Source organism: Alligator sinensis, unplaced genomic scaffold, assembly GCF_000455745.1.
Source record: "Alligator sinensis unplaced genomic scaffold, ASM45574v1 scaffold866_2, whole genome shotgun sequence".
Taxonomy (NCBI): Eukaryota; Metazoa; Chordata; order Crocodylia; family Alligatoridae; genus Alligator; species Alligator sinensis.
In genome coordinates this window covers 2,226,910-2,252,500 of record NW_005841900.1, presented here as the reverse complement: position 1 = coordinate 2,252,500, position 25,591 = coordinate 2,226,910, and the positions used below count along the sequence as shown (strand labels likewise).

The following is a 25,591-nucleotide window of genomic DNA, read 5'->3' as shown; positions in this document are numbered from 1 at the left end:
AGCTGGGCTGCCCCCCCGCTCGGTCCCCCTTGGCGGTGTGGAGGTGCAAACATCCCCCCGCCTTTGGGCCCTGCCGGGGGGGCATAAAAACTGCAGTCCTGACTGCTCGGGGCTCCTGCACCAAGCAGGAAGGAGAGCCGGGGTCAGGCGAGCCCAGCCAGCGGGCTCCTCTCCGGGAAGTCCAGGGTAGGCGACTGCACCGCCTCTGGAGGGAGCTGAAGGGTGGGCACCGAGGGATGGCGGGTGGGAAGGGAGAGCAGGGTCCCATAGGGAGGGGTGTGGGAGATGCCTCCTCAAGGCAGGTGTTTTTGCTGCCTCTCAGGCCAGGCCAGACAGTGGCAGGTCCACTAAAGGCAAGTGGTGCCCACGCGGGGGCATGTGGCTGTGTGTATCTTAAGCCGGGAAACGGGCTGGGGGCACCGGTGGCAGCTAGAAATCGCGGTGGCTGTAGGCAGGGTAGGGAAGAGGAGACGTGACATCCCCCACGGAGCTGGAGCCGCTCTGCGTGTGTGGGAGCGCGCGCCTCTTGGATCCGCAGAGCGACGCTTGTATTGTCTGCTGCTCCCTTTGTCCCTGTATGGCCCTGCCCGCTTTCCTGGCCTGGGTGGTACTTTGGGCAGAGTTGATGTTGTAGGTCACCGCAAGGTGTTCAAATCCACTTATGTAAAGGATCCTCTTTAATTCTGTGCCGGCTCCGTGCAGGCTCCTGTCACTGGCTGGGCCCTTGTGACAGAGGAATTAAAAATAATAATGAATTAAAAGAACATTTTGGCTGATCAGCTCTCTGTGCCATGGTAGTTGCCTTTTGTACCGCAAAAAGCCTGGAAGGGTTTTGAAACAGTTTGTTTTCCAGAAAAATATTACTTCAGTTTGAAAAAATTCTGTCAATGTTTTTTTTTTCTCGGCTTAGAAGCAGTAGCTAGCTCCAACACAGCCATGAGTATAATTATAGTACATAAGGAAGAAAATATTGGTACATGTGGCATAGCTTAAAGCAAACATTTCCAGGGACCTTTTATATATATATATATATACACACACATACACCTTAATAAATAGAGTATGCACCCCTTCCTTATTAAGGTCTGTATATTTTATGTAATGTTGCCTAGAGATGAACTAAACAGCCTCAGCGCAGTGGAATATGGGTAGCCATCCATTACTGAAGAGTGATTAGAGCAGCTTTCTTCTGGAGAAGAAATGAGAAAACAATGCTGTGACAAAGACCTTAGCCCTCATTCACCCAAACACGTTTGTTTTTGTTTGTTATTTCTGGAAAGCCAGCTTTTTGGGAAATAATCGTGTCCCTCGTGTGGGGGGACAGTGGAGTGAAATGCATGGTTGAGAGTCATTGATTTTTGTTTTGTATTTTTTAAAATTAACACTAAAGATGCTGTTCCTTGGTCTTATCAAAGCATGAATCTGAAGTAACCAGTTCATTAGGGGCCTGAATTTCAGATATCCATTGACATTATGGGGGCATGTCACCTTTTTGAAAAATCAGGGCTTGTATGTCATACTTGTATTTGGACCACTGAAACGGGGAGACAGGGAGTCAAGCTGGAAGGTGGAAAGAGATGTTAGCTCTCTGCATTTTCATCAGATTCTTAGACGGTCAGTCCTTTTAATTAAGAAACACATGATTTCAGTTTTACAGTGCTCATGAGCAATAATTTATGAATGATAGACTTATTTTCAGTTTTTTGAACAATGTGGCCAAACACATTTTCATTGTGGAAAGAATTGCTCATAAATTATTACTTCATTTCACCTTTACTCATTAGTTCTGATCTGGGAGTGTCTCCAGTTGAATTTACAGTTTTCTTTAAATCTTTCTTATTATTCGTCATGTGCTGGATCATCACAACAGACTTGACCAAACAAAAATATCTAAACAGTATTGTGTAGAGATTTGCTGTTATTGATATGTATGTATTTGATTGACAGTCTTGTAAAAGTTCTAGTCACATAGCACTCTGTAATTGGATTATTTTTGGTGGGTTTTTTTTTTAATACCTTTGAAGGAAAATGCTTCTGGATGATGTTTAAAAGGGAGCAAGGAAGAATGTGATCAACTGATTGATGCAGTTAGAGAGATCTGTGAAAGTGACTATATGTGAAGTGTATAGTAAATAAAGTCTAAATACCCAAAATAAATCAACTTAAAATAGAAAGCAAATATTGTTGCTGTTGCTTGTAATAATCTTGCATGTTACTTGAAATGATGGGAAATAGATTTTCCAGACAGGCAGACTCCTGTAATTTGTTTTTCCCTTAATTGACAGTAGCAACTCCATTATACTCTTCTACAATTTTATAGTATTCTGAACATCCAGAAGCCATCTCCCTTACTGAAATATGATAGGACAGCTACACCGTTCAGTTCAATGTAGCTGTTTTATGGCTGGCTAGTTGTAGATAAAAGGCTGGCTCTGTCCTCCTTTGGAGGCAGTGAGAGTTTTGCTACTGATTTCACTAATTCCAAATTAGGTCAAAGGTATGTCTAGTTTATGCTTTATTCTTCTTTTATTTTACCAGTGTCCTGGAAAAAATATCTTTGTAGTGTATTATGGCAACACATGTTGAATTAAGCATTTAGTTCAGGGAATTGATTAGAGATGACAATCAATAGATTTACAATGACATGGCATACGGTGTATGTGTATATTCATATAATATACTCAGCAACTGCTGATGTATTAATAGCAGGTACAGTCGCATGTAAACAGCAGTCTGATGTGTTCTTTTTAAGTTAATAGGTGATGATATTTTCTTTGTGTTCTGTGGCAGGTTAGTAGTAGAGCCTCTCCTTTCCAGTTCCAACGACAGTAATTATTGGGTGAGATTTGCCTCTTCAGTATATACAGATTATCATGTTGTGGGATGCCTATATATGTGTATATGGTACTAGTTATTGTAATTTCTAAATTCAGAATATCCAAATCATGGATTGTCAGGCAGCCATTTGGAAAATGTCACCAGTTGGTTCTGACTCCCCCTGTCTCGTTGTGTCACTTTATGAACCCCTGTTGCAACATCTGAACTCTTTCCTCTCAACCTCTCACTGTTGATTTAAGAATGAGTTTTAGCAGCTTCAAAAGTATGGAGATAAGACATGGCTAGTGCCTCAGGCTGGAAGTAGAGCAAGATGCCAAACCTTACAGGAACCAGCAAAGGCCTTGTCTTCTCTGATCTCTGTGCTGACCCATAGGAAATATTAACCCACATCATCAAATAGACCATGAGATATTGGGGCTTAACTACATTCAGTAGCTATTTAAATTTTCAACCTACCTGCTACAGAGTTGGCTGCATGTTTGACTGCTGTATTAATAGTGTTTTGTATGTTTGTGTTTTGGTGTTATTTTTTGTTTTGTTTTGTTTTTTTGATGGCATTGTTTTCTGCTTCCTTTTATAACTCTCAAAATGACACAAACCAATTATCACTCAGCAGAACACTTAGTCGATTTGAATGGTTTTAATAGTTCTGTTGTATACATCTTGGCCTGTTGTCAAGTATTGTTTTTATGAACAGGCTGTCTTTCTAACTTGCTCTACAGAATTGAATTAGTGCTGTTTGTCTCCTCGTGAGCTGATGAGAAACCTCTTGAAGTTGGTCAGACTACAAGACCATAATAAATGCTTTCTGGCTTTAAGACCCACAGACCCAATACAGGTTTTTATACGTGTTAGCTGTGCTGCTTGTACATTGTAAACAGCAATGCTTTCCTACTTCTGGAAGCAATTTACATTGCAATTCACGTCAGCTAGGCTTACAACTCTTCTCTGGTTGCTGTCTGTGAATGCTGGAGTGATCAGAGTGTGTTCACAGAAAACAAAGGTTTTTGGACTTGCACATGTGTGTGCAGTTGGTGAGCTTCATGCTAGCACCAGAAGTGCTGGGAGGCATGTTTTTAAAGCCTCCTGGGAAAATTGGGAAGGGAAAACCAAGAGAAATCAAATGAGTAATAATGAGGAGAAGAAAGTAATTGGGGATTAGGGTGATCCCCTGAAGAGGTAGCAGCCTCATGGTAACTCTTCCATGACCTCACTTCCATCTTGTCGGTAGAGAAAACAGTGTGGGGATCTGCCAGGAGTTGCTTTCATTCAATTCTTCTTGTTCGGCTGTGTTCTGGGCACCACTACAGCAGTCAAACATGACAATCTCCCATTGCTGCAGTCCCCTCCTCCTCATAAATTACTGAACAGTCAGCTCCTCCCTGGCCCTTCTGATTCTCTGGGTGACATATGACAGAAGAATTATTATACAACACCCTGCCCAGACATCTAGGAGAAAAGATGGGTTTTTACAGCTTGTCAGGATGATGATCAGATCAATGGGGTTATGCAGTGTCAGCATGAGACTCCACTCAGAAAATTAGCCAGCCACTTAGTTACCAAGTGGTGTCAAATGTATCCTTATGAATATACAGTGTCTGTCAGTGCTCTAATCCTGAGATGATAGTCATGGGTAAGGTTAGCAAGGTCCGTGTCCCTGTAAGGAGGCGCTTGGCCCTCAAGAGCCTGGAACCCAGCTACAGGTGATCAGTTGATAAGAGTCTGCCTGGCAGGGGAGGTAGGGGGTGAGCTGGGTCTGATGACCAGGGATCCTGGTTCTCTCTGATTTAAAAAAAAAAAAAAAAAAAATCCCCAATTTTCAGGTTAAAAAAAAGTAACCCCCAAATCCACATTTTTCCATGATCAAAATGAAATGCCACTGTATACATGCATGTATGCATTAGTGGCATTTCATTTTAATCACAGAAAAAAGTGGATTTTGGGTTACATTTTTAACCTGAAAGTTGGGGATTTTATTTTTTTTATTGGCGAGAACTAGAATCCCTGCTGATGAGTGAGCCACTAATGAGGGTGGAGCCATCAGGAGGTTTACATTCAGAAGGAGAACTGGAGGGGAGGACAAGGTCTGATGCTGGGGAGAAGCATGGAGCCAGGTAGGTCTTTCTTACTGAAGGAAGATGGGTTTTGGTTTCTTTGTACTGTGGTTAGCTTGGTTCTTTTTGGTTCAAAGCTGCTTCTGGAAGAAATAAAACTGTTAAAAACCAAAAAGGAGAGCTGACCCCACTATTCAAAGAAGGCAGTGTAGGTGACCTGCTTAGTCTCCCAGACTAAAACCTGTCTCCATTTTTGCCTGGGTAGAACATTCATCCAAGCACCCATTTCTAGAAGACATTTGATTATCCACATCACCAAGATGTTTCAACAGCATTTTAATACCAGAATATTATCTGTATGGTGAAGGTAACATAATTTATCTCCTTCCTAAGCCATCTGGTAGCTTCACTGAATAAGTGAGGTATCTGGGAAGACTGAAGCAAGGAAGTATATAGTCAGGCACAAATTTAGTTTGGTCCACCATCAGCTGGCACAGCACCAGGGTGTTTCCACATCCATGGTTTCTGCTTTTTCTGTTTGTCAGCCCCTAAAGAGTTTAATACTGCTAGTGTCCCCCAGATCTCTTGCTCTAACTTTTTTCTTTTAAAAATGTCCATGGATAAATATTCTGCAACTTCTTCGGTAGCCTGTTCTAATACTTAACCACCCTCATAGCGAGAAAATTCTTTCTGATATTCTATATTAATGTCCCCTGTTACTATTTATTTAATAATCCTAGTTCTTTTGAATAACTAAATTTCAAACACCAGAAGGGTGGTTATAACAAAATAATCTAGAGGAGAAGAAGACGAGTGATTTGATAAGTCCTCAGTGTGAAGAACTGCGTTTAATTCTTTAATCTGTTTTGGTTTTTTTCTTCTTTCTACCTCTTGAGAGAGAAAAGACCCAGGTGTGTGTGTATGTACGTTGTATTCCCTGGAATGCTTCTCCTTCCCATTCTTTTATCTGATATTAAGAACTGCACTCCTCTAGGCAAGGAACTGGAACAGTGCTCTGTGACTTGTGGGGGTAATCCCTGCTCTCCAAGGCCCTTGAATTTTGCAGCTCGGAGTGCCTAGTCAGTTTATGGGAGCATCAGTTGTAGCCGTGTTGGTCTAAGGACATAGGCAGACAAGGTTTTTGGGGGGGTAAACCTGATATCTTTTATCTTTTGGTCTAATAAAAGTCAGTTCATGGGTTTTGGTGATTTTTTTTTTTAAAGGGAAAAATATATATTTTTTATAATAAATAAATAGAATTTTGGACTTCGTAGATATGAGCATAGAAAAAGAAAACTAATTTGTGCCCAGTTCAGTATTATTTTTAGGCAGGGCGATGCTCCAAAACACCTTTATAATATTATTGGGTAGGAAAGGGGGAGAGTGGTAGTGGCTGCTTTTTTTCCAGCCAGATGTACTATAATAGAGATGCAGTGTTTGCCTTCTCTCATCTTTTGCCCTTGCTGTTTTTCCAGAGACCTAGAAAAAGCTCGATCCCTTAAGTACCATATTTAAAGGAAAGCTGAATCTAGGACATGACTTTTTTTTTTTTAACTTATTAGCAAGGTTCCTTGCTTTCTCTTTGCAAATCGCAAATTCTCTGATTAAAAACCCAAAATCTATGATTAAAATTAAACACGTATGTATGTAACAATTGAAAACAATATTTTATTGATATATTTACAGTTTTAAAGCAATTTTGAAGCGTACCAGTACCTTAATCACTATAATAAAATAAATTCTTAAGAACCCATAAATGTTGCTGTTTGACTTTTTGAGGGGGGGTTATCGTGGAAAATCAGAGCTCCCCCTGCCCCCTTCGCTCACCAGGATGCAAGACCAGGTCCCTCACTCCCCATGCACAGCCCCCTCCCCTCTTGCTGGTGCCCTCCCAGCCCTGCTGGAGCGGACCCCCAGCTGCCAGGACTTTGAGGCCAGGGACCTGGGTTTGCAGCACTCAAGTCCTGGCTGCTGCTCGTGAGAGATGGCGGCTGTGTGAGCGCACACATGCACATGCTACTCCCTGCCTGACCGCCCTCCTCCCACTCCCCTTAGCCCGTTGCAGGCTGGAACTACTGCAAATAGCTCTCTGCAGGCTGGCAAAGTAGGAAATCCATGTTTCTCCATTAAAATGAAACATTGTTTTTTTCTTGGTTAAAAGCGAAAATCCACAGTTTTTTCCATTTTCCCGCAGGGAATGAAAAACCCAGATCCCTGCTTATTAGTTCAATTGGTTTGATCTCCCCATGTTTAACTGTATGTGCTTATCTGTACAAACAAGACAGGGCCACAGACAGACTGTCACTTTTACTGATCGCTTTTGTGCACTGATCTCTTTCAAATACTGCTTTTCCTCTTCTGCTTTTAACATTTTTTAAGCATTAATTTGTTTAGCAAATGAGAGAGGATGCTAAGTATTCATGCAGTTTGTGTTGGATGTACAGAGTGCAAACAGGAAAACTCACACCCATTTTCTTTTGCTCATTGCCTGCTCCAGGGCCCAGTGCCATCCTCACTAATGTCTGCAAAACCATGCTGACTTCATTCCTCATTGCACCCTGCTATTGCGCAAATCTGAGAGGCATCATGCTGTCTTCTATTTAATGGTGATTCAAATTTAACTCTTTTAAATATCTTGTAATAAACCAATCCTTTCAGTGTGTCTTTGCTGCAGCTTTGTGCTCTCTAATGTTTGTTAATGGCCAGAGATACCACAAAATTTCAGATGTAGCTGTTCCTCTATGCATAAGGTGACCACGTCCCAATTTGGGCAGGACACTCCAGGATTGCGCAGCCTGGTGCTGGCTGGTTTGGCAAAAGACCTGGGCCAGAGCCTGGCAGGGAGGCAGAGTGGCATGGAGCAAGGTGGGTGGATTAGAGCAGGTGCCACCCTGCTTGCACATGGCACATCCTTGCTCCCACACAGGAGCAGCAGTACTTGTCTGATGCATCGGGTCACTTTGCCTCCCTGCTGGACTCTGGCCTGGGACTTTTGCCCAACTGGTTGTGACAGGGCTGTGGAATCCTGGAGTGTGCCAGTCACACCGTGGTCGCCCTATCTGTGTACGACTACAATACTGGGTTATGATTGTGGCAGCTGTGGATAGGTGTTCTTGGTTCTGTCTGTAGGGGATGGGCAGCAGTTGCTGTAGTCAGAAACACGGAGGCAGTATGGTCCTACAGGTGGGATTCTAGACTCAGCCTCAAGAAACCTGAGTTGAATTCCCTCCTTTGCCACAGGCTTCCTGTGTGTTCATTTGTATGTTAGTTAGTTTCTCTGTTTCTTAGTTCCCCACCCTTAAAATGGGGACAACCATCTCTTAAGTTGTAGAAGTACTGTGCAGATAAGGGTATTGAAGAGTGGGCAACACTTAAGTATTACAGTCACAGATGGGGCCGTACAGTTACCACAGATGGTGACAACCGTCTTTCCCTTGAGAGTGCAGTATGTATTGCACTATACATTTTCAGGCCTATGCCATGAGTCAGTACGAGTGTCCTGAATACTGTTTTACCCATTTGTGCTCCTTGTTGCCGTTTGCCATTGGTGGTACTATAACTCAAGTTTTTTGTTTTTGTTTTTTTAATTTTCTATATTCCAGGCCAGATTAGCCCAAACAAATTCCAAATCCAAGAGTCCAGAACTGTAAGTGGCCCTACTACTGGCAAACATCCTCCACCCTCATCTCAGGTTACAGATGTTTCCAAAACTTCTGGCAGGCATCCTACGTGCAGGCCCAAACCCAGAGGCTTTGGGTTTGGATGTCCTCGATTTTGCTTGCGTTCAGCTGTTAAGACCCCAGGGGCAAGCCAGGGAGGAGTCTTCCATTTCTGTAAAGTGGGCTTAAAGCCAAGACCTTCCCACTCCAGCAGTTAACTGGGAGGTTTACTATACATTACCTTGGCAGGTACTACCCTGTGCCAGGAGAGTGGTCTTCCCTGGGAGCAACTAGGAAGACTGTCTCTGCGGTCACGGTGTTTCCCTTGGCAGGCAAGCTTAGATTATGCTTGATTTGAGCCAAAAGGCTGAAGAGTACTATAACTCAAGTTTTTGCACTTCAAGGGCACATCCAGACGAGTGCGCACATATGGTTTGTAGTTCCACACACCCATCTGAGGCACTGCAAACTGCCTGTGCTGCAAATTAGCAGCGAATTAGGCTTTTTTTTGACACGGGGAGACCTCAGCATCAAAAACGCATGGCAGATGAACGTGGGGCAGCACACGTGGCAGCAGCGTGCGCTGCCTGAAACTGGAGTCTGGCCAGCCAGAGCCACACTCCAGCTGCCAGCCAGGCTCTGCACTCCCAGATTGTTGCTGGTGGAGCCCCAGCAGGCCCCCAGGACCCCAGGTAAGGCTGTTGGGGGCCAGTCTCTCCTGCCGCACCCAGAGCATTTTTCCCTGCGCTAACCCCACATGCAGGGGTGTGCACTGGGGCAAAAAGCAGTGGCACGAATTTGTGCTGCTCTTTTTTTACCTCCACAGCAACCTCATTCTCCTGCTTGTGGGGACACGAACCAAGAGTGCAAATTCCTGACTGCAGCAAGGAAGGTGGGCAGGGCTTGCTTTCTTTCCTCTCATGCACCTGGACAAAAGCAGCTAGAACTCTAATGGCAAAGTTTTCAACACCTCTAGCTAGGCCAGTGGATTAATAAGTATTTATGATATGTAACATCTCATTCGTTTGTTCTTTTTATCCCTTACAGCTACACATGCTGGGTTTTTTGCTGCCTTGTACCTTGTGTAGTGCCAACTGAGCTTAAGACCACAAGTTTGGAATAGGTATGTGACATCCATGTTGCACTGGTTCTTAAGTGGCTGAGAATCCTCTCTCCAGATTCCCGTACTGTTCTTTAAGGTCTTAATCACCATTTAGGCTAAAACTCTAGGTTTCTTTTGCTTGTTTCTCATTCTCCATGGCTCTTTCAAAGGCACTTCAGTACAATAATAACCTGCTTCTTATTCTTCCTCTTTTGTTTCAGGATGTCATTTCAATTTAAAAGACAAGTTTCAGAGAGATCAGTTGCCCAATTTAACTTCAATTCCTGCTAGATGTTTAGTTTAAAATCAAGTTATGACAAAGCCTTGGAAGACTTGCAGAACCAAAGAGGTTGATGGTCTTTTTAGCAAATTGTCAGTTAATGCTAAATATTTTTACCAGTCATTTCACATTTCCATTAACTCAAGCAGTTGAAGTTTACAGATCCGAATGCTGCTTAACGTGGTTTATGTTCCCTGCATTTTTATTTAGCCTTGGTGCTATTAAACATTTTATTTTTATTTTTTTTTGCCTGGCGCTGCTTATTATATTTAATAGTAAATGGATTTGCCAAGGGTAGCTCTTGTAACTCATAAAATGTGTGGGGAATTTGTTTTCCTCTTCGATCTAAAGTGTTTATTGCAGCCTGTTACAGTGCTGGCCTAACAACTGATGTTGAAGTGCTTTCTTTGCCGTTATCCTGGCTGGTTATCAATTTATTGAATAGCTCCATCCAAAAGCAACAATTCCAGTCAGTCAGAGGAAGAGTCAAGCCATTGTGTCAGAGACAGTGCAATGAGCAGATGCTAATAATAGCAGTGTACCACTTTGCTGGCAGGCAGATCTGCAGCTGGCAAGGGTAGCTTGGGAGGAAGAAAGCAAACAGACAGAATCTGCTTTTCCTCTATTCAGTAACTTTTTTTTCTTCCTTTTTATTTCTTCTTTTCTGTTTGCCCTTTTACCACCGCTGCAAGAGTCAGACAAGAGGGTCTGAACTGGTTTTGTGTTGTATTACTGGATGGGTTTCAAAAAAAAAAAAAAGAAGAAGAAAATTCATTATTGAGCTGGCAGAGAAGACTCAGAAAAAAAGGTGTGTTTAGAGCATATGCATCTGTGTAGGGCATTCTCAGTCTATGTTCTGTTGGTGACTAGTAAGCATTTTTGTTCTCTGTGTTAAATACTCTTCTGTCTGGGATTTTTCTTAGTTTTGACTTAAAAAAAAAAATTTTAGGGAGGTTAAATTTAGGGGAAACATCAATTCTTAGAAATCTTTCCAGTTGCAGTTAGGCCCATACTTTATCCGGTTCAAAGGCTTGTAGTAAATATGTTCTGGGCTCTGCTGTTTGTGTTCTCTCTACTGGGTGTGTGACAGCTCACAGAACTGGTCACAACGTGTTCTGGCATCCAGCAAGTCACGGACATGCACATAAGCTCTGTACAGTCTCAAATCCAGAAACAATGGACCACTCTTGTCTTGCATAGTCATCTGCCTGAGTGCAAAGCGTCTATAAAAATGCTAGCAATCAGTATCGTTTATTCATTCACACCAGCAGTAGCTTTTGTACCTGTGCTACAGAAGCGTGGCTGGCCACACACAATACAAGGCAGTAGAAACTTTGGGCACAAAATTTATCCAGCTGAGAAGGACAGAGTAAAAAGAAAAAGCTTCTGAGGAAGTACAGTAAAACACTGGGAAAAAGTAATATGCAAACATTGGTGTCTCTTTCTAAGCTTTGAGAAGTGAGCAAGGAGGGGTTTCTACCTTTCCCCATATATAGTTGGAGACAGCCACATCACGCTAAGGGGGAGAAGTATGCTTTGGCACAAATCCTGCATGAACTTTTTCCTATGCAGAACAAGCACCACGGAAATTAGTGGAGCTACTTTTGATTTGTACCATCTGATGACCTGGCCCTCTGACTGTTTGGATTATCCATATTATTCTGTCTTTGTTTTAGTCACCCTCCCCAGAGCTTATGCGGTAGAAAATTATAGATCCTTCGAAGGTTTCCCTTCCTGGAAATATACCTTAGCTTTTGGTCTCCATTAGGGGGAGAGACTCCTTTTGAAACTAATGTTGTAAGAAAAAAAATATTGTTTTTAAGCCCAAAGTTTTATTTGTTTCCTGTTTAAAAAGTGAATAGTGTAAAGGAAAGTTTTTATTTTGCTGTATTTCCAGTTAAGGTGGGCCTCTTCTAGGAACAAAAAGGTCAAGGTTCTTGTCTATAAATAGTTCTGTGGCACCAAAATAATGGCTACAACTGCTTCAGCTACACCAAAGAATTCAAAATTAAAAAGTTAATGGTTCCTTTAATTTCAAACAAGTAGGAGACATCTTAGTTGTAGTACACCTAAAGTGCTTTGAACACTTGTAAGGTTCTAAAATGTTTCCTGAAGTGCCTAAGAAATCTTTTAAAAACGTTGTTCCCAAATTTTGCTCAAGTAGTTGCTTTTCCAGTAAAAGGCTCTCCGTCATTTTTCCTTTCTTAAATGTATTTTCATTGAAAAGCCCAGTGCAAGTAAAACAAAGAAAAATGCATAGTTTGAAATGAAGGTTAGCATAAGTGATGTCAGGAAAGTACTTTTAGTTTCCATTCTTAATGTTGGGCAACGTTAGCTCATATATCTTCAGCAAGTGCATCATTACAACTTTTCAGCAAAGAATAATGTGAGTGTAGCCAGGCTTCCCACTGCTCCCCTCCCATAATGCAGTATATTTGGCAGATGTCTTCTGTTCTGGGCATGCACCACAATACAAAGCATATAATTGCAAAGCGAATGACTCCAGGACAGTTTGTTTCAAAATGAACAAGACTATTGGGCACCTGATCCATGTCAAACTCATTTGTGTTCTTGGCTTTGGTGTAGGGCCTTTTTTTTTAAGTAGGGAAGGGGTGGGGAGCCCCTAGTCAGATGGAGCTATATGACAGAAACTATGGAATGGAGAAGGATCATGGGACCTTCTCATTTTGAGTAGTCCAGCGCTCACCACAGTGGTGCCTCAGTCTTGATTGGGGCTTTTGATTACTGCCATGCTACAAATATTTAACAGAACATACAGAGAAAGGATGAAAAAATTTAGTAGCGGTAAAAGCTGCTGGTTTAGTAGTGGAGGATAGGATTTCTTCTAATCTTATTTACGTTCATCTACTTCTGCTGCTTCCTCCTGCCCTCTCCTGTTCCTGTATGATACTGAGCCCAAAAAAGAATGGGAAGCCTGTAGTATCAGAGGGAATGGAATTTATTTAATCTGACTCCCTCTCCTATCATAACACTACCTTCACTCCTGCTTACCACCATATCCCTGCTCCATGCAATGCTTTCCAATTAAAAACATGAAGAAAGAGGATCACCAAGTATTGAAATATATTAGTTCTGCAGTGTCACTGAGGCAGACACCAAGAAAATACTGGATCTGGTAGGATGAATATTACAGTCCATTCGCTGCTGCCCCTGGCTTGACTGCATAGTACAGTGGCAATCTGCTAGTGAGCAAGGCCTCATACAAGCATTTAGTTTCTCCCGAGAGAGTCTCTGCTCTCCCAGGAGAAACTGTAAGTGTACAGATGTTCAGGCTTTTTCTCCTAGAGTAAAAGTGACCGCTCTAGGAGAAGAATAACATGGGAACAACCAGGGTTAAGTCACTCCTAGGGGAGTTTCTCCTCGGAGAGCAAACAGTTGTACTTGCTGTGCGTTAGTCATAGCATCATAGAAAATTAGGGTTGGAAGTGACGTCAGGAGGTCATCTAGTCCAACCCCTTGCTCAAAGCAAGACCATCTCCACGTATATCATTCCAGCAAAGGCTTTGTCTAGCTGGGTCTTAAAAGTCTGATGAGGTGGAAGGTGGGGGGCAGATCAAGGCCCCCCACGGTGCGGGATGAGTCGGGCTGTGGCAAGCACTGCCCAGCCAGGGCAGAGTGGGCACGGGACGGAGCCACGGCTCATCCAGGGGGTGCGGGAAGGGGGCGCTGCTGGTCCGGCAGCTCCTGCTGCTGCTCCCGCCACTCACTGAGGAGGGCATGGGGGGGTGCCCCCAGATCTGTGCAGGGCAGGGTGGGCAGGGAAGAGCCCTGTGCAGCCCTGGCCCCAGCCTGCCCTGTCTTATGCAGATCTGGGGGCACACACCGCTCCCTCCCCCCAGGCCCTCCCGGATGAGTGGCGGGAGCAGCAGTGGAGAACACCCCTGCCTCCTGGATGAGCCACGGCTCTGTCCCGCATCCGCCCTGTCCTGGCTGAGCAACACTTGCTGTGTTCCTTGCTGCCTACGTGCTGCGCTGCGTCTGCACGCACACACGGGCATTTATCGGTCAAATTATCGCCTCATCAGGGTGATTTCCGATACGTTTAATTTTCTGTATATTAGTGCCGATCCAATATTGGACCAATGTATTGGTGGACCTCTAATCTAAACTAAACTTCCCTTGCTGCACCTTGAGACCATTGCTCCTTGTTCTGTCATGTGCCACAACTGAGAACAGTCCAGCTCCTTTCTCTTTGGACCCCGCTTCAGGTAGTCGAAGGCTGCTATTAAACCCCCCCCTCAATCTTCTCCAGACTAAATAAGCCCAGTTCCCTTAGCCTCTCCTCAGAAGTCACGTACCCCAAGCCCCCTCACCATTTTTGTTGCGCTCCGCTTAACTCTCTGTAGTGAGAGGCCCAAAACTGAACACGTTACTCCAGATGTGGCCTCACCAGTGCTCAGTAGAGGGGAATAATCACTTCCCTTGCCCTACTAGCAACACACCTACTAATGCAGCCCAGTATGCCATTAGCTTTCTTCCCAACAAGGGCACTCTGACTCACATTCATCTTCTTGTCCACTGTAACCCCCAGGTCCTTCTTTTTGCACAGCTGCTGCTTGGGCAGTCAGCCCCCAGCCTGTAGTGGTGCATGGGATTGTTCTGTCCTAAGTGCAGGACTTAGCACTTGTCCTTGTTGAACCTCATGATTTCTTTTGGTCCAGTCCTCCAATTTGGTGAGGTCTCTCTGAAACCTACCCTCCAGTATATCTACTACTCCCCTCAGCTTGATGTCATCTGCAAACTTGAAGTCATGCCCAAGCCTTATCCTTTACAATTGAAAGCACGATATTGCCAACCACACGCAATGCTTCAGTATATGGAAAACTTCTCTTTCATCAGATATTTGGTCAACTGTTCATAATATTCATAATAAAAAACATATAGGGTAAAAGAGCAGATAGGCCTGAACTGCCTAAGTGTCCACTAAATGCACTGGATTACTACATTTATTTCAAGAAAGAATGGGTCCAAGTTTCACAATTGATAAACAGGCAAAAATCCTTTCAACTTAAAAATACATATATATGCAATTTGAATTGACTGAATGCTCTTTTTTGCTGATAGTGAAAGATTTATATCCCCATTATGTTGCTTCTCTAATGGCATGTTCTGGTCTACTTACATTCTCTGATTTGTTCCTTTAATAATGACTTTGTTAGAAACTGTTTTCTAATTGAAAAAGAAGTGTCTGTGTATCTTTGGCAATCCAGCCAATGTCTTGTGTGCTGAGCTTCCAAAGTCCCTCGAGGCTTTTCAGTTCATCCTGTTTAAGGACTACAGAAGTATAAGGCCACAATATTTAAGTGAGAATGTAATGGTCCTTTTCAACAAAATAATATTTACACTGCAAAGTTACTGTTAACTCCCCAATTTTTAGCTTTTTTCTTTCTATGATTACTTTAGAATGGGTTATATTAATAAAAAATATATAATTGTAGCATAGATTTGCTTTCTTAAACTCATGGTAAGTACTTTAAATGGAGAATTGCCTAAGGCGAGAAGAAATAAATGGTGGAAGCAAAATTTGCTCCACATTTCCAAGTTCTGTTATATTTGTCATCTAAACTAGAAACATTAACTTCGAATAGTCACCATGGCTTTTTTGCATAACTTGGTCTTTTCATTAAGATATCAGTTAAATTCTGAAGTTTAGCCTTGAGGCACTTGAATACCAAGCTATCTGAGAAAAGCAGTGTTTCATTTCGTTTTAGTCTATTAATAAATTGGTGTTGTATATTCTGCATCTTCCTTCCTAGGAATTGTTGAAAACATTGGATATTTGTTCACTTCTATTGTGTGTGGTTGAAGGATATCCAGCAGAAGAATCACGATTTTCTTAAGTAAGGAAATGTGAAAAGCTGATGTCACCCCCATAATGGCAGCATGCAAACTTTTATTCTTTGCAAGGGGAAAAAACAAGAACAGGACAGCCACGTTCTAGTCCAGCTTCCAAGTGTTTGGGAAAAAGCAGCATTGTCTTTCACTAATGGCTCAGTTGTTTGTCTTTGCTGTGGTGCTCCATAGAGGAAAACAAGTGCTATAAATGTATGTTTGATCAGTCTTTCATAGGTGGAAGAGAAAAGCATTTCTTTTATGTATGCGCCCATGCAAACATGGAGTACTAACAGTTGTTCTGTTCAAGGTAAAGCTAATAATTAAACCTACTGACATGTCACGTTGCGGACATTGTGCGGATTGGGAATAGCAAAAAATACTATCTCAAGTGTGCCTATTTTGAGAGATTGGTGTGAATAGTTCCATTAAAATACCTCTATCGCAGTGCTTTGAGCTTCCCTGTCCATGAAATCGTGTAGCTACTTTATGTAAAAAGCCTTTGAAGAGCCACCCACGCCTGATCTGATAAAAAGCATCTTAATGTCATGAATCAGCTAGATGAATAACCATGCAGCTGTGGTACTTTCTCCAATAACAAACGGTATTTAGGTATTGTTGAGATGCATTGACTAAAAAGGGTGAGGGAGGGAGGGAGGCGGTAGAGGGTGGGTGGCATTTTCAGGTACGCTTTGTTGGGCGTAACTTAGCTCCCATTCAAGTCAATGGGAGTGTCTGAATGGGAGCAGAATTAGGCCAACCCCAAGGATTTTGAAAAGTCTCACCCTAATTTTTTTATATGGAGAAACTTCAATAAAAGCTTTAGGCATGCAAGTGGTTGAAAACATGGATTCCCCAAGCATTTTAAATGTACGTGCCTGTCTGTACTACTGAGGACTGTTTGGCTGAGGTGTGTGAACAGCAGAACTTTAATCTTCTCTTCTGTGCTCTAGGTCACTTTTTCACCTTTCCTTTATTTCGGACTGTGCGCATCGTCTTACTGTAAGAATATGTTCCGGGTGACCTCTCCTTTCTACCTTTGATTCTTCTGTTTCCTGAGACCAGTGACAGTGCTTAGCCATGGTAAAACATAATGATCTCACAACTAAGGAGACAAGCAGGAAAAGAAACTCCCTTAAATGCCTCTCATTTATTCCTTTGGCTGCAGTCTTTCCCCACTTTTTCATGTCTGAGCTCTTTAGCTTCTACTGGTAAGGCCTTATTCACTGCTACTCCAAGGTTCCTTTGCAGCAGCTGAGGCCCTGCCGGGCATCGTGCTTGGAGCTACTGTTACCACTGCAGCAGGACCTTCCACTGCAGCAGGCCTGCAGGTGTGGTTTCCAGCCACTCCTCCATCGTGGGCTGGCCAGTAGTGTCCCAAGACTTGAGTGCAAATTTGAGCAGCTCCAGTGTGCTTCCTTCCCACAACCTTTCACTATTCCTGTGTCAAATTCAGCACCAGCTAAACCCAATCTCAGCCCTCAGAGCTGCCCCTTGTTCCCTGAAGCTCCCACTGCTCTTGCTTGTTTAGTTATGAGTATTTTAGTTCTGTCCTGTTGTCTGTTTAGCCCCCCAGTTCTGGGCTTGTCAGCAAATCTAATTACTGTTGGATTTACACGAAGTCAATGGTCAGCAGGTGGACTTGAGATTGATGTACTTCCCAGTCAGATAGTTATCAAAGAAGACATTAAACTTTTACAAGATACACTTTTTCTTTTAAATTAGCAGTACAAGATGACTTATCCTAGAATGCTAAAGGAGCCGACTGAAATCATGTCTGGAATTACAAGTGTTACTTTTTAATAAATCTTGGAATACCAATTTTTTTTTAAAATGCTAATATTGTGCTGGTGGGATGAGCCAGTTATCTGTAGACTGGTGAACCTGGCATTGGTCCTAGGTAAAATAATGGAAAAGTCAATATGAGAGTCAATATGAGAGAAAGAGAACCAAAAGTTAGGAATATAATAGATGCTAGTCAGCATTATTATATGCCAAATAAATTTTATTAAACAAATTATTTTGTTTTTTCAGATTACTAATCTGGTTGACCAGGGTTTCAAAATGGGACCACACAGCATTCTGATTTTAAACATTAGTACCATACAGTATCAGAAAAAAAGAACAGATTGATTACTTTATTTGACTAGATGGAAAATAATCATTGAAAGAGCTTTTGGTGGAGTTGTACAGAGATTTGGTTTTCAACTCGAAACCATTTACATTTTTTAATCAAGTGAGGAAGTAAATATCAAATCAGTGCTGGTAACATTTGGGTATGCTACCACTTTGCCCGCAGGTCAGCAGAGTGGTAGACAGTGCTGAGGGATAGTATAGTTGCACAGAATAATTTGGTGCATACGAGTGGACTTGGCTAACTGAATAAGGTGTTTTAAGATGGCCAAATGCAAAATTATTTATCTAGAAAAAAGGAATCGGGGAGGCAGTGATCTTGGAAAAGGATTTAGGAGCCATAGTGAAAAAGTAACTCAGTGTGAATTGTACTTTTGAGGCTGGCTGATGCAAATCTTTGCTGTACATACAGGGGACAGCAAGTCAGAGTAAAGAGGTAACTTTTACTTCCCTGTGTGGATTGGTGAGGGCTAGAAATTGAATCTGGTTTTGGTGTTGCACAGTCTGAAAAGGACATTGAAAAGATGGAGTGGGGGTAGAAAAGGGCCTGGAGAGAATCCTTAAAGGGGGAGATTTAGGAAGCAATATGCTCTCATTTTGTTATTTGTATTATTGTAACACAAGCCTCTGTTATAAAATCGGATCCTGATATGCTGAACACTGTAAAGAAGAAAGGCAGTCCCTGTCCCAAATGGCATACAGTTGCAAATACAAAACAAAAGATAACAAGTGATACAGAGAAATTGGAGTATAAGGAACTATATCAGTCAGCATAATAGCTACAACTATACTGACTGGTGCCTCACTATTAGTAAGGCTTATTTTTTGTAGGCACCCTAGAGGAAATTTCTAAAGAGGGATTTGGACGAGAACAAGCAAGTGGGCCTTATGGATGTTTGCAGGAAGCTTCTCCCAAGAATAAGGGGAAGTATTGGGGAGATTAGGAGGGAAGGTGGAAAGGTCCCTGAAAGAGGAAAGAAGTCTTTTTGTTTTTGTTTTTTCCTCCCCCTAGAGAAAGGGAGCCAGCTGCGATGCAAATGGAGGTGTGAAATGGTTAAGGACAGGCTAGGAAAATGGTCTAGCAGCAGCACTCCACATAGATGTGACTGGAGTGGGGTAGGCAAGAAGAAATGATTTTATAGTAATTGAGATGCAAGATGCTGGAAGCTTAGGTAAGAGTTCTAGTTGCATGGAGAGAGAAAGCTGTATCTTAAGTAGGTTGTACTGAACTAATCTTCATGACATTGACATTGTTGAAGAAACTGAGTGACTGAAAGGATGTTGATGATGTCCAAAATTATTGAGAAGTAGTAGGGAAGCCTTTGAGGAGGAGAGGAAGTATGAGAGTTCTGTGTGAAGCTGTGCTGTGCTTGGCTAGATGTCTACAAGGAGATGTCATACAAGACAGGCCAAGATACGAGAGTGGGCAAAAGACACATTTAAAGTAAAGAGGTCTAGAGTTGCCTGCATAGTAGTTGTGATAACTACTACTAGTGTATGGTAGCTGTGAAACCTCAACTAAAAGAAGAGATGAAGATCCTCTGACAGACACTGAAAGAACAACTAGAAATTAAGAACTCCCAAAGACAGGCAAAGTCATGGATGCTAAGGGAGAACAAGATTTCAAGAAGAGTGTGGTTGACTGCCAAAGGTAACTGACAGGTCAAACATGAGCATAGGGTCCTGGATGAAAAGAGGTTATTAGAGATTTCAGTGAGAAATGGTTGAGTGGAGTAGAACGGTTAAAAGATGGACTTGAGAGTGTCTGATGAAACTAGAGGAGGGGAGGAACTTTTGCCTGCAGTTGTAAGGAATAAATCATCATGACTTAGAGATGATTTTATTATGGAGTATAATTTTCTATCAGAGTAGATACTAAAGAGTTCTTTAATATACTCAGGAAAGGCATAATGAGCAGCACAAGGCTGAAGCCAGAGAAATTTGCAACAGAAATAAGTAGCAATGGATAGAATGATTTTATTTGAAATAAACTACCGAGGCAAGTGGAGGACTACTTCATGTCTTTTATCTTTAGACCAAAATGGGATGCCTTTATGGAATACGTGCTTTGAATGTGCAGACATTTCATGCAGTCAATGCTGGATTAATTAGGCAACATATAAATATTGTTTGATATGAAGATGATTAGACTAGGTCAGTGATTCTCAACCTTGTTAGACTCAAAGCACCCCTTGGAAAATGACAGCTCTTAGGTTTTACTCCTTTTTGACTATGGAAAGATAATAAGAGTTTTGCAAAGAACTTGGACCACAGCAAGTCAAATGGTTTATGACACAGCGGGTTTGTATTTGTGAATCAAGTATGTGTTTGCATACCTAACAGACAGATTAACCTAGCTAGTATTGCATGGCATTCCATGGCATGCTTTAAAGGAACTTGCAGCATCTCACAATGGTGCCGCACCCCCGGGTTGAGAATCAGTAGACTGGGGTGCTCGAACAGTCCACTTGCATCTTGTAAACCACTTCCTCAAGGGTGTGTTCTGCAGTGAAAATAACTCTTGCCAAGTGTCCATAGAATGAAAAACTTGTTATGCCATTTTGCAATTTTGTGCAAGTTATGTGGCTATCAGACAAGTTTTGGGAAGGGGATGCAAGAAGTGAGGATGCTATTTGCTGAAATGTAGAATTGGTTTAATTATTTCCTTTATGTGGGAATGTGTATCCATGAATGTCTAAAAACATTTGAGTAAAGTATGGGCATCCTTAAGCCGTATAAAATATTTATATGGCTCTCTTTGAGAGTTATAATGGAAAACTGATTAATAATTATGTATTTCTGTAGTAAAAGGTGAGGAGGAGGTTTTCAGCTGTATGAGCAAGATGTGGATGCAAAGCAGTCATTTCTAGAACAAGTTCAAAAAAATAACCTGTCTGTAATTTGAAAACTATTAAATAGTCTTTTTGGTTCTTAAACCATGTTATTAAATTAAGGAAGCCCAGCATCTTCTGTGGGTGGATAGAAATTTACTTCAAAGCCAAATTTTTGAGACTCGTCACCAAAGCATAGTTCTTATGACTGCCATTTACAATGAATATAGGTTATGTGTAAAAGAACCAATCCCATGACTTCTCTTTCAAAAAAAACACTGCTGGATGAGTCTATAAATGGCAAGTAGCCTGCATTTGAAGTGAGGCAAAACAAGCTGCTGCCACTTGTTCTGCATTGCTTCCTACCCCCCTCACTCCTCTTCCTTCTTTAGTAAAAATTTCAGGGTAAAGATTAACGCAGCTCAGTTCTGTTTTTAGTTGTCAGATATTGCAATTGCTTTGATAAACAAGTGGGATATTGTTTAACTTTGTGCCTAAAGTGGGTTTGTAGCTGGTGCCTGAGATGCTATTTTGGATTCTGCAGAAGATCCTGAAAATCACACATTGCTTAAATTACAGCTACAAGATGCCAGCAAAAACTCATTCAGGCTTAGAAGCACTTTTTTGCCCAAAAAGAATTTGTTATATGGCGACATTTGCTCTTTCCACATTAATACAAATCTATCCTGGCCTTAAGAGTGCAGACCTAAAAGGGGGTTAATTTAAAAAAATGTAGGTCCTTTTGCTGGGACTAGTAGCCCAGAACATTTCAATTTAAAGGGACTTTAAAATGAGAAGTGCTATCTCTACTTTTTATTACTCCCCTCCCTAGTCTCTTGTACTCTACCTTGAGCCAAATTCCTAGGGTGGTTGTTGTTTTCTCATAGGATCCTCCATGAGTGGATAGGAGAGGCTTTTGTGCCAGAAACTTCTATTAACTGTCTTGGCAGCATTTGGCCTCAATACTGACAGGCTCCATTCCCAGTGCAACTGTTCTTTTATAAGAGACCTATCCTAGAAAAATGTTTTATGAGATGGTGTGTGTATGTTGTTTTGTTTTACTAAAAGTTAAGTTTGCTGAGTCTTCTTCACCTTTTATAATAATCAACATCATATAAAACATGTGACATGAGATGAGAAATTTCACAATACTTGATTATTCTGAAATTAAAGGGGTTGGCTTACTTACCAAAACGAGCAGAAGAGGGCACCACTGTTATTATGCCAGTTAACTTTTAAGTAGAGTGCCAACTACATGAAAAGAAGCTTGTCCTGGTATTGTCATTTAGCAGGCTGCACAATATGGTTTTCCTTATTTATATTTTAATAGTTCTGGTTTGGCTTTTTCTGTTGTTCTTTTTTTTTTTTATTTTATTTTTTTTTAAGTGTATTTTTCTCACATACTGCATGTCCCCAAATAAGACATGCACCTTGTTTTTCTCTGGGAAGGCAGAATGAAGAGAGATTTTTTTTTTTCCCTCCACTTATGGCTACATACAGCAGGAACAGATTCTAATCTTCAACTCACTCATCTTCCCTTTAGCTTCTGCCACAAGATGACAGTTCTAAACTGAATTGCCAGCAGCTCTTGGCTGTGCAGCCAAGAACTAAAACTGTAACTGTTCCTGAAGCCTAGACTCCAGGGGCAGGTCTTGGATTTTGAAAAGAGCTAAAAATAGTTTGCAGAGCTATGAAAAATGAGGAGAGAAACCAGGAGTAGCTAAACAGAAAATTCCTTGGACAAAGGAAAGGATAGCTTGAATATCAAAACCATTAAAAGGAGCAGGCCACTAATGTTTTTGAGAGAAAAGCAATTAACAGGAGTACAGTAGATTCTAATGGGCAAAGAAGTTGGTTGACTCCTTCACTGCTGCCTGAGTAGAAATGCCACTGCTGCTATTCTGGGCAGAAAATCAGCTTCTCTGCTTAAGACACACAATGCAATTTTCAAGGCTAACTTGAAGAGGTAGGGGGAAGGTGCATGTGTTATGTCACTAAATATTGGGGCTTTGTGAAGCTTCAGTTGCTGTTTCAATTCGATTTGGAGATTCGGCCACTGAATCGGGTCGAATCTCCGAATCGGAAGACCCTTTAATCTCTCCGAATTGAACCGGAAGCCTTCGAATCGATTCAGAGAGATTTGACGATTCGGCCATAGACAGAGCTTTATATGGTTTTTTGTCTACATACCTCAAGGTACCAGACGCGGCTCATGAACACTGAGATCATGGGGCGCATGGAGCATCCTACGGGCGGGGGGCGTGCACTCAGTGGTGGACCCGGAAGTACTTCTGGTCCACATTAGGGTCCACTGCGGAGCGCAGAGGGGCTGGTGCCTCCTGGGTCTGGGGGGGCATCCAGGGTTCCCCCACAGCCGAATGCTGAGCAGGAGGGCGTGAGGGGGAGTCCGCCGCCAAGCATTTAGGGAACCCCCCTACCCCCCCACGTTCCCGTGGGACACTCCATCTGCCCCATCATCTCAGCGTTCACGAACCACACCTGGTACCTGGAGGTACATAGAAAAAACGTAAAGCTGTGTTGTCGCAGGGCACTAAGGTGCCTGTTCCTAGAAGAGCAGAAACTACCTGGGTAGAGCCCACGGAGACAGACACAAACCCAGGTGCAGGTTACCAGGGCAACAGGCTAGAAAGTAAATTAGCCTGCAGCTGCACTTGGTCAGCTGACCAGAAGGGGCAGGGCCGTGGGCCCATATGAACCCCAGGCTGGAGCTAGGGAAGTAGCAGCCAGAGGGCTAGGAGCCTCCAGGGAGGAAGTGCCTAGTGATGCTGCACCTGCCTGGCATGCTGCACCTAGGGCTAAGGGGAGTCTGTGAGCTCCACAGGTACCCTTTGCCTACCTGACACTTAGTGCCAGAGAGGGAATCTGATTCCTTTAAAGGGGCAGAGCATGCCCTGATCTTTTGTATTATGTTATAGCCCAGAGGCTTATGTCTTGTTTGCTGCTGTATAACACTGGTGGTTTGGGTGAGGCTATTTGGGGAAGGAGGAGACCTCATTGGGGGCCTACTGCAGTGTGGGGACCCCGGCGCCAGAGAGGATGCGGCATTTGGGAGGCACAGACCCCGGTGCCAGAGACCCAGATGCCAGTGAGGTGCAGAGACCGGACTGCGGAGAACCCAGAGAGGACAAGGGGGCCAAATCACAGCAATGCCTAGACCAGACAATGTCAATGCCATCGGCAAGGCTTGGGGTGTGGTAAAGGGATAGTTGGAGCCATGCATATAGCCCATAAGGCTGGGGACCCACGGGGTCCACGGAAGTCCATCAAGATCGTGTCCGACCGGATGTGAAGGCAGCCTCCCTACGTTATGTTTTACATCAGGATGTGGCGGGCGAGAAAAGAGGGTGCCCATCAGGCCAAATTGGCATGGTTGAGGGGCCTTAGGAGATCATGGCCATCCTTAGGGACCCCATCCCGTGACGTGTCTGTGGCCGAATCACTGACTCTCCAAATCAGAATCAAATCTTCAGAATCAGCCAAATAGAATCAGCACCGTGATCTGAATTAGCGAATCGAATCGCTGTCCCCCAAATTGAATGCTGCCCGCTTCACACATCCCTAGTAAATATGGTATTTCCAATTCAAACAACCTACCCAGTTATGTATGTTCTACTGGGTTATAGCTTGTGTTAGTGGTACCGAAGCATATTCCAAACAAGGAATTAGGGTAGTATAGATGTAAAATTAACAGAAAATGCACTTTGGAACACTTTATGAAACTTGTTGATGTTCATGCCAATTACCTATACAATTTACTAAAAGTAGCAGATTGCACATCTGTAGCAGGTTGCCTTGTAGAAAGCATGCAAAGTCTCCAAATAAGTAACAACACATACCACTGATTTAACGTCTGGTGTATGAAAGCTTGCCCTCTAAGGCTAGAACTAAAAAAAATGCTGTTTTACACGCCTTAACATATCCCTACTGGTGGGAAATATATAAAACTTCTCTGTTCCCTCAAACTTGCAGTCATTGTTTTGGGATTACTGCCACTCTTCTTCAGTGCTGCCTTTGTGAGAGTGTCTTTTAGTGAGACATAGTGAGAGTAGCTAAAAGGCTTCTGGTTGCAGATATTTTTGACAAGGATTGCAGATAGTAAGTTTTTAGCAGGATCTGTATTTCCTCCCCCTCACCCCCCACTTCTTTCAGAACTCATGTTTTCTACTTGGCCCCAGAGAGTGAAATGATGTTCTACTTGGCTCTTATCAAAGGAGTAATAACCATGCACAATCAAAATATTATAACTGTGTCTTCATTTTGTTGAGATTGTTTTGCTTATATAAAGAGGAAACATTGGTTGTAGAGCTTTTTGAAATGTCTTAAACATATACATGTATACACATACATGTACGTATATCATATTCAGCTCAGTATGTATATTTTTTCTTTATTTAACAAGGCTTTCTGGCTAAAATGAAAAGATTTCTGAAGACTCTTATGGCTGCTTTTGTCTGTCCTTGCCCATTTCTCTTGTGGGGAAAAACAGAAAGGAAAGTCTTCGCTTAAGACAAAGTGGAGGCAGGAGGACAAAATGCAAGATGTAAAAGTTTTAGATGAAAAATAAACTGCATTTTCACCTTCAGTATTTGTATTAGATATGAGTGTTTAACAAAAGCTTTCAATACTTAAAAAAAAAAAAAAAAATTTCATCACAATTGAAATTTTCAGCCACCCAATTTACACTAAAAACTCAGAAGGGCCTACTGGGTCATTGAGTCCAGCCCTCTGTCACAGGCAACCACATCATAATTTTTTTCATAAACTGCAGAAGCTCCATCTTAAAATATAATTAGATTTTTTTTTTTGCTTTCCCATACTCT

The 25,591-nt window shown here is 42.3% G+C and overlaps 1 protein-coding gene across 1 annotated transcript in view; it reads left to right on the top strand.

The window, feature by feature from the left end:
* The first annotated feature begins 11 nt into the window (after positions 1–11).
* Positions 12–25,591, top strand: part of RNF144A (ring finger protein 144A) — a 94,414-nt gene continuing 68,834 nt past the window's right edge. Inside the window, exon 1 of the mRNA XM_006018410.3 lies at positions 12–186. The gene's annotated coding sequence lies outside the window, so the exon portion shown is untranslated. The remainder of the gene's footprint in view (positions 187–25,591) is intronic.